Genomic DNA, 9,248 nt, shown 5'->3' on the forward strand with positions numbered 1-9,248 from the left:
CCAAGCCCAAACCTGACTTCACTACCAGATGCAGAGTGTGTGCAAAACATCGGATGTTCTTAAACCGCCCATCGCTTATTGCCTTAACCATGTTTGCACCGTTGTCTGTGACAAAAAAGCCTGCCCGCGTTTTACTGTCTCGCTGGTGTACTTTCCAGCTCGCCAGCATCTTTCTGATGCATGCTAGAATATTGGCAGCGGTATGGGAATGGTCCGTCAGGTGGGTGTTCAGTAAAGCCCACCTCCACCCTGATGCTTGTTCAGTAATAGAGCTGCTGGCTGCCCCTGCCTCTGCCATGTCCCACCAGTGTGCTGTCAGAGAGAGGTAAGAGTGTGCAGCATTCATGGCGGTCCAGATATCGCAGGTGAAATGCACTCTTCCGTCTGCCTTACCTAGCAGTGCTTGCAGGCGACTGACACAGTGCTTGTACAGGCTGGGGATGACCTTTCTACTAAATGTGGTTCTGGAGGGGACTTTGTAATTTGGAAGTACGACCTTCAAGAAACGTTTGAAACCCACATTCTCAACTAACTGCAGGGGCTGGTCATCAAGGGCAATCATTTCCCCAATGCTCCTGGTTACTACTTTTGCGGCTGCCTGCCTCCTACCCCGGGATAGCGTTACCGCACTCCACCCCATTTCCTCCATGGTGCATTGTCGCTTCTCCCACATGTCAGTGGGTTTCTGGCCTGCCGCCTGACTGCTAGAAGGGTATGAGGGCGTGGGCTGACTCTGCTGCTTTCCTACCACTGCACCCTGGTTGGAAGGGGAAGGGGTCCCCTGACGGAAAATGCTACCATCCCCAGATGGCAGTAATCTTGTTGGGTGTTGCCTCTTAACATGATACTCCATGCCAAAATTTGACAGATGTCCCAGTTGCTTGCCTCTGCTAATATCCCTGGCACAGTAATTACACCGAGCATAACGCGGGTCTTCTGTCACTTTAAAATGTGCCCAGATCGCAGATTTCTTTTGTGATCCTCCTCTCTTTCCCGCCCTGGGGGTGGATGGTGGCACTGGAGTTGAGGTACTACTGGGTGTGGGTGGTGCACCCACTGCACCCGGCGAAGCAATGCCAGCGGGGGCAACAGTCACCCTCTGTCTCCCTTCTGACAGCTCTTCCTCCTCCTCGATATCAGTGGAATGTCTCCCCTGCCGCAGATTTCTGGAGGTGGAGGCTAAAACAGGACTAACTGACAATTCTACCGAAGATTGCTCAGGTATTACATCTTCCGTTTCTGATGAGAATCCCATCCAAGAAGATTCTTCTTCTGAATCAGAAGCTAACAGTGCCAGCGCTACCTTGTCACCGCAAAGTTTTGCAGGACACTTCTGTCCCCTGGCTGCTCTTGGGTGTGTAACTTTTGTCTGGCTAGACTCTGCCTCCTCTTCACTCTCCTCCAAAACTACAGTGCCAGAAACAGGTGCTGGCGATTGCAAAGTTTCATGGTCTGATTTCTTTTTTTTTGCCATGGAACTGCCATCCCCTACAAAGACGTTTGATTGCGACAGTTGCCTTTTTACCTGTACTGGTGGTGTTGCGCTGGTGTCTTTTGCGGTGCCTCCGCTGCCATTCCCACTAAGTCGCTTGCATCTCCCTTTCCCTGACATTATGGATTTAATGTCAATGAGTACTAGTGGTAACACTGCCCACTGTCCCACAATAATAATGTTCGGTCAGTTTAAAATAACTAAATTAACAGACCCACTCAAGAAGAATGCTCAGTCTATTTAAAATAACAAAATGAACGGACCAAGTCAAGGACAATGCGGTTAAGTCTGTTTAAAAATAACAGATTGAACAGACTCGCTGAAGGCCAATCTTCACTCTGTTTACAATGCCCACTGCCTCACTGCCTGCCTGGCAATGCACGGAATGTGTCTGTCTGTGTGTGTGCAGTGAGTGCACAGAGAACAAGCTTCCTTTTCAGTAGATATGAGGCAGGGTACTCCCAGCCCTGGAACTGCTGCCCACCCAGCACTGAACCACTCAAGGAGAATGCTTTTAAGTCTGTTTAAAAATAGCAAATGTAACAGACTCGCTGAAGGGCAATGTTCACTCTGTTTACAATGCCCACTGCCTCACTGCCTGCCTGGCAATGCACGGAATGTGTCTGTCTGTGTGTGTGCAGTGAGTGCACAGAGAACAAGCTTCCTTTTCAGTAGATATGAGGCAGGGTACTCCCAGCCCTGGAACTGCTGCCCACCCAGCACTGAACCACTCAAGGACAATGCGGTTAAGTCTGTTTAAAAATAGCAAATGTAACAGACTCGCTGAAGGGCAATGTTCACTCTGTTTACAATGCCCACTGCCTCACTGTCTGCCTGGCAATGCACGGAATGTGTCTGTCTGTGTGCACTGCAGTGCACATAGAACTAAAGTAGATATGAGGCAGGGTACTCCCAGCCCTGGAACTGCTGCCCACCCAGCACTGAACCACTCAAGGAGAATGCTTTTAAGTCTGTTTAAAAATAGCAAATGTAACAGACTCGCTGAAGGGCAATGTTCACTCTGTTTACAATGCCCACTGCCTCACTGTCTGCCTGGCAATGCACAGAATGTGTCTGTCTGTGTGCACTGCAGTGCACATAGAACTAAAGTATATATGAGGCAGGGTATTCCCAGCCTTGGAACTGCTGCCCAGTGCCCACCCAGCACTGAACCACTCAAGGAGAATGCTTTTAAGTCTGTTTAAAAATAGCAAATGTAACAGACTCGCTGAAGGGCAATGTTCACTCTGTTTACAATGCCCACTGCCTCACTGCCTGCCTGGCAATGCACGGAATGTGTCTGTCTGTGTGCACTGCAGTGCACATAGAACTAAAGTAGATATGAGGCAGAGTACTCCCAGCCCTGGAACTGCTGCCCAGCCAGCACTGAACCACTCAAGGAGAATGCTTTTAAGTCTGTTTAAAAATAGCAGATTGAACAGACTCGCTGAAGGCCAATCTTCACTCTGTTTACAATGCCCACTGCCTCACTGCCTGCCTGGCAATGCACGGAATGTGTCTGTCTGTGTGTGTGCAGTGAGTGCACAGAGAACAAGCTTCCTTTTCAGTAGATATGAGGCAGGGTACTCCCAGCCCTGGAACTGCTGCCCACCCAGCACTGAACCACTCAAGGACAATGCGGTTAAGTCTGTTTAAAAATAGCAAATGTAACAGACTCGCTGAAGGGCAATGTTCACTCTGTTTACAATGCCCACTGCCTCACTGCCTGCCTGGCAATGCACGGAATGTGTCTGTCTGTGTGCACTGCAGTGCACATAGAACTAAAGTAGATATGAGGCAGGGTACTCCCAGCACTGGAACTGCTGCCCACCCAGCACTGAACCACTGAAGGAGAATGTGTTCACTCTGTTTACAATGCCCACTGCCTCACTGCCTGCCTGGCAATGCACGGAATGTGTCTGTCTGTGTGTGTGCAGTGAGTGCACAGAGAACAAGCTTCCTTTTCAGTAGATATGAGGCAGAGTACTGCCAGTGCCAGCCCTGGCACTGCCCACCCAGCACTGAACCACTCAAGGAGAATGCTTTTAAGTCTGTTTAAAAATAGCAAATGTAACAGACTCGCTGAAGGGCAATGTTCACTCTGTTTACAATGCCCACTGCCTCACTGTCTGCCTGGCAATGCACGGAATGTGTCTGTCTGTGTGCACTGCAGTGCACATAGAACTAAAGTATATATGAGGCAGGGTATTCCCAGCCCTGGAACTGCTGCCCAGTGCCCACCCAGCACTGAACCTTTCAAGGAGAATGCTTTTAAGTCTGTTTAAAAATAGCAAATGTAACAGACTCGCTGAAGGGCAATGTTCACTCTGTTTACAATGCCCACTGCCTCACTGTCTGCCTGGCAATGCACGGAATGTGTCTGTCTGTGTGCACTGCAGTGCACATAGAACTAAAGTAGATATGAGGCAGAGTACTCCCAGCCCTGGAACTGCTGCCCAGCCAGCACTGAACCACTCAAGGAGAATGCTTTTAAGTCTGTTTAAAAATAGCAAATATGAGGCAGAGTACTGCCAGCCCTGCCTGGCACTGCCCAGGATAAAATGTACAGACTCACTCAATAAGAATGTTCTTTTTTTTTTTTCCCTAACAAAGAATCTGTTCTGTGTTGTCTATCAAATCTGGTTCTGTTCTGTGTTGTCTATCAAATCGGGTTCTGCTATCTTCTCTGCCTCAGCCTGCCTAAGCCCACCCTGCACGATCCCGATCCCACCTCCCCACTGAATCGCTGACAATGTCCGTCAGTCCTCGTGCTGCTGCTGCTTTTATAGTGCTGCTGGCTCGTCAGGAAATCCTCAGAGAAGCACGGAATGACAGCGCGATTCGCTGCATTCAGTGCTTCTCTGAAAAGGTGAACGCAGATTCGCTGCGTTCCGGTATCCATGCCGACCTGTCCCACCCTTTCCTGTGAGTCACTGAGACTCACAGGACAGGGTCAGACAGGTTGGCATGGTTACCGCAGGGGCGCCGCCATTTTCAGGTAATCCGGGGCTCCGAGCTCGAGTCGCAGGTAATGGCGGCGAGAAAGCGCGCGCATGGCGATTCGCCGTATCCGACATATCTATGTTCATTTATGTCGGAAATCTGCTCGTATACGCCCCATCTTTTTTTTAAGTAAAAAAAAAATAATTGAGTTGCGTTTTCCATATGCGGTCAATCCGAATGCACATCCCTACTATCCTATTTAACTGGGTATATCTAAACTTATCCAGTTAAAGGTAGCAAGATAACCTTTGACTTAATCAGCTGTATTAAAAAAAAATAGAGTTGGTTAAGTGGCACAGTAAAAAAGGAAAAAAGTGACACATGGGCCGTTGGCCTGATTCCCAATATGTAAAAACGGGCCCTGCCTGGCTGAGCACCCCCACTCACTAAATCCCTCCAAGAGCACTTGAAAAAGAAATACAGTAGTGGTCTGCTGGTTGGTCTCACCTCCTCCCATACCCCCTTTTCAGTTAGGCAAAATGTGCAAGCAAGATGGCAGATAAAGTTTTAACAAAAAATGTTTCTCAACCTAAGCAGGGGTGCATTAGAGATGTGCATTCATTTCAAACAAATGGATAATATCTGAAAAATAAATCCATTTTCAGTTTGATTCGATTCATCTGAATTGATCGGATGGTTTCTTTTCTTTTCAGATCCATTAAAGTCTTTGGGGCAAGCAAAAGTGCAGGTTGTTATGGCCATTGGCTGCGGCCGCCCACGGCCGGCTCAACTCATGTCATGTCATGCTTGGCTCTCTACTCCCAGTGAACTCGCGGCTGTGGCCAGCCGCTACCACCGCGTTCCTCCTGGCTCTCCGTGCTCCTCATGGTGGCTGGGAAGCCGCCGACCAGCGTTCTGACTCTGGCCCACCTTAGGCGCGTGCACGCGCGCCATCTGTCCTCCCTTTAAAGGGCCAATGGCGGGAACTTCAGGCTTGTCCCCGGCTGATGACATCATGGGCCTGGGATACTTAAGTACCACCTCCAGCCATCACTAACCGACTACAGTGCAAGCTCCTGTTATTACGCTGCCATGTCGCAGGCAGTTCCTCTGCACTAATTCTCCACTTGTACCTCCTACAGCGGATCCTCCGCTCTAGCCCTGCTTCTGCACTTCAGAGTACAAGCCTCTACGTCTGCACCTCCTCTCATCAGGGTCACTGCCATGTGGTCCTGCCTTATTGTTCCCAGAGCTGCAGTGGCCTCTCACCTCTTGAGGCCTTCTCTCCCTCTCCTTCCAAGAGTAACTCAATCTTGGACTGTACCTAACCCTGCTGACACTCTCTGCCTCCAGCCGCCTACTCTCTCTGGGACCAGCCACACAGAGGTGCGCCTAAGACCAGCCTGCCTCGGCACCCAAGGGCTCAACCTGTGGGGAACGAGGGCCGGTACTGGCGAAGTTCCTGTTTGCCTCTGTTCCCGGCCAGCCTTGCCTCCCGACGGTGGGGACCTGCAGGGCCCAGCTCCTCAGGTAGCTTCAACCCCACCTCAAGCCAAGGGTCTACAAAATCTAACACAGGTGCTGGATAACATGTCTTCAAACAGCTGCAGTACCTCATAGCCCCCCGGACAACATTTAGTAGGCAGGATCACCACCCTGTATCTTTGGTGCTATACCTGGATGCAGGAGCAGCTGGCCATGGAGGAAGGGAGCAGCAGCAGCATCCATTTCATCAGTAATATCTGGATCAGCCAGCATGCTATGCCCGTCTAACTCTCTGATGGTACATTGATAACAGCTGGACAAAGCAGGGGTAAACAGCAGATCTCATAGGGACAGATCAGTAGAGCTCATGTGGGTTGTGCTATCACCCAGGTGATGGAGAAGACCATGACTCAGTGCATATCTTAATGGCAATAAGGAGGATGATGGAAGCCTGGCAGCTAGGCCAGAGGAATATGACTGTTGTGCCTGGGTTTTTTAAATACAAAGGGTGGCAGTAACTGAGAAAGTCAGTGGAGGATTGGGGCTATCAGGGGATATGATACTTTGTACATTTGCTGCAACTGGAGTAAAGGATGCCCTGAGGCTGGGGGCCAAGAAATGAAGCAATTTAGTCCAGAATAACTGATAGAGAGGTGCAGAAAAATAGTAGGGCATTATCACCAGAGGATGAAGGGTGGGCACTGGGCAGCAGGTCTGTAAGAATCAGAAAGCTATGGGGCTGACTCTGTACCAGCTTATTCAGGAAGTAGATACCAAGTAGAATACCACCAATCTCATGATGATGAGAAGAATGGATCAACTGACAGCTCTTCATGAATTATCTCTGGAAACTGATATAGGTGTGGATTTCCCCTTGGAGGGTCAGGATTAGTTACACATAACAATGCTACCTAATCAAGTCTTTTAACCCAAATCATGGGTTATCTCACTGTTTTTTCCTATTACAATTTTTTTCAACTGTACCTTAATTTTTGAGCTCTTTCATCTTTGTATTTATACTTTACTCACACTCCATTTACTCTATCTCTTTTATATTTTTTTTCTATATAATATTTATTACTACATTACTATGTTTAATTGGTTATCTATTCTATTTGTTCCATAATTTATTGTTAGTTCTATTGTTACCTGTTTTATTGTTCAACTGTTCTATGTAAAGCCCACTACTCTTTTTGGGCATTTAAAAGTTGTATGTAAACCGGATTGATTTGTAGTTCCTACAAGAACTTCGGTCTATAAAAATTAAAAATAAATAAATAAATAAATAAATAAATAACAAAGATTGTACAAGTAAAGAAGGCCTTTCAAAGGTGCCACAGAGGATCTGAGTTCAACAAAAGCTACACTAGGCATGTTAGAAGGTTTCAGGAACAGGGACTGAAACCAGAGGTATTGCTACTCATAAACTCCTTCTAACTGCAACTGGAAAATAGGCTCAGACTCCTGCATGCTAGCTATGTTGTGCAGGAACCATAGCTGAAAAGGAATATTACCCTCTGCTCCAACAGTCCAATTTACTAGAAGGAAATGCTGTTGGCTAGTGTGCAGGAATGGGAGTACCACAGGCAGAGAGGTAATGGTGACGGAGCGAAGGAAAGAGCAGGCACCCCACCCAGTGCTGTCGGCATGAGCAGCTCCCTGTCAGCAACCACTCCTTCCCTCCTTTATCCTTTATCCTTTACCACTCCCCTCCCCCCATGGCTACCACAGAATGGGCTTTCGTGACACAAGCCATAGACACAGGAGTTGCAAAAGGAGACCTGTATCTCCCCAGCACAGGAGAACCCTACCCGCATTTCTAGTTCTCTTCAGTTACACTGTCCTATACCTCTGACTAGCCTAGCCTCCAAGTTAACTACCCTTGTTAAATGTAACTTCCGCTTCTAGTGAATTGTTCTTGTTTAAGTTATACCCTTTGTTACATGTAAACCGATCTGATATGAAATTTTTTCATGAAGGTCAGTATAGAAAAGTGTTAAATAAATAAATAAATAAATTTCATTCACACCTTACCATGCAGAACCATCAAGGACATTCATTTATTTATTTATTTAAAAGTATTTGTATACCGTCTTTACAAACAATGTTTAATCAAAACGGTTTACATAACTAAATAAAATAAATGTAAACAAAATTTCTTTCCCACCTAACAACCAGCATGCCTAGTGAATAAGTATTCTCCATGGCAGGGTATATCATGTGTCCACATCGTTCATGGCTGGCACCAGAGTTGGTGGAAAAGTTGATGTTCATTAAAATAAAAACAAAACAAATGGAGAGACCAATATTTAATAACACTAAAAACAGCACCTCATATTATTTTCATTTAAAATTTCTTCACTGATTAAAATATGGGCTTCAAATGTGGAACCCCAGAGTCAACACGACTAGGGAAAACTGCTTATTGCCATCATTTGCCAGTCCTTCAATTAAATTGTTTTTAAAACATGTTTTTAAAAAATGTAATTTATTCCATAATCCCAAATATTAATACCACAGAGGATTACTTTCAAATCTGATCACGTTACTGCATGTGCTCATGTAAGTAGACAAAGCAGAGATTTATCCTAGTATTTTATACAGCAGATTGCTGCACAGTTTATAAAATACAGTGTAGTTCTGCTCTGAAAGTACGTGCATATGTTTGCGAATATTTGCTATGCAATGAACGTGCTTTCATTCTCTACCTATTTTCTAAACATTTGCGCATATATTTTAGGTACGTAAAAAAAATGTGTATATGTAAAAACAGGTATTTTTATAACATATACGCATATACTTTCATGCACATATATTTGAAATCACCAATTCATCAATATCTTAGACCATTTCCATGTCACCTAGACCCTCTAGCACTTCATCCTGAACCCTCCTCATCAGTTCACCCAAAAATTGCAGACAACAGACGTCTGATTTCAGTTGCACTAGTCAATTAGTACAGGTAAAATTGCATGAATAAGATAATTTATATACAACTATCTCTTATAAACTAGCAACGTCCATGTGTACCTCTTGACCCCACCCAGGATTGCCCCCTAGACCACCCCTTTTTTGCACCAGTAAATGTGTACACAAAACAAAAAATACATGTGTACATTCAACGTTTCTAAAATATGTGTACCTATACAGGCTATTTATGTGCATATATTTATTTATTTTATTTATTTAGAATTTTTATATACCGGCAATCATGAGAACATATCTTGCTGGTTTACATAAAACAGGAGTGCATTAATTTCTGCATGTAATCCCTTTGAAAATGTACTCAATAATGTCCATATATTTCACACTTCAAATGGAGATGCCA

Source organism: Rhinatrema bivittatum, chromosome 1, assembly GCF_901001135.1.
Source record: "Rhinatrema bivittatum chromosome 1, aRhiBiv1.1, whole genome shotgun sequence".
Classification (NCBI taxonomy): Eukaryota; Metazoa; Chordata; class Amphibia; order Gymnophiona; family Rhinatrematidae; genus Rhinatrema; species Rhinatrema bivittatum.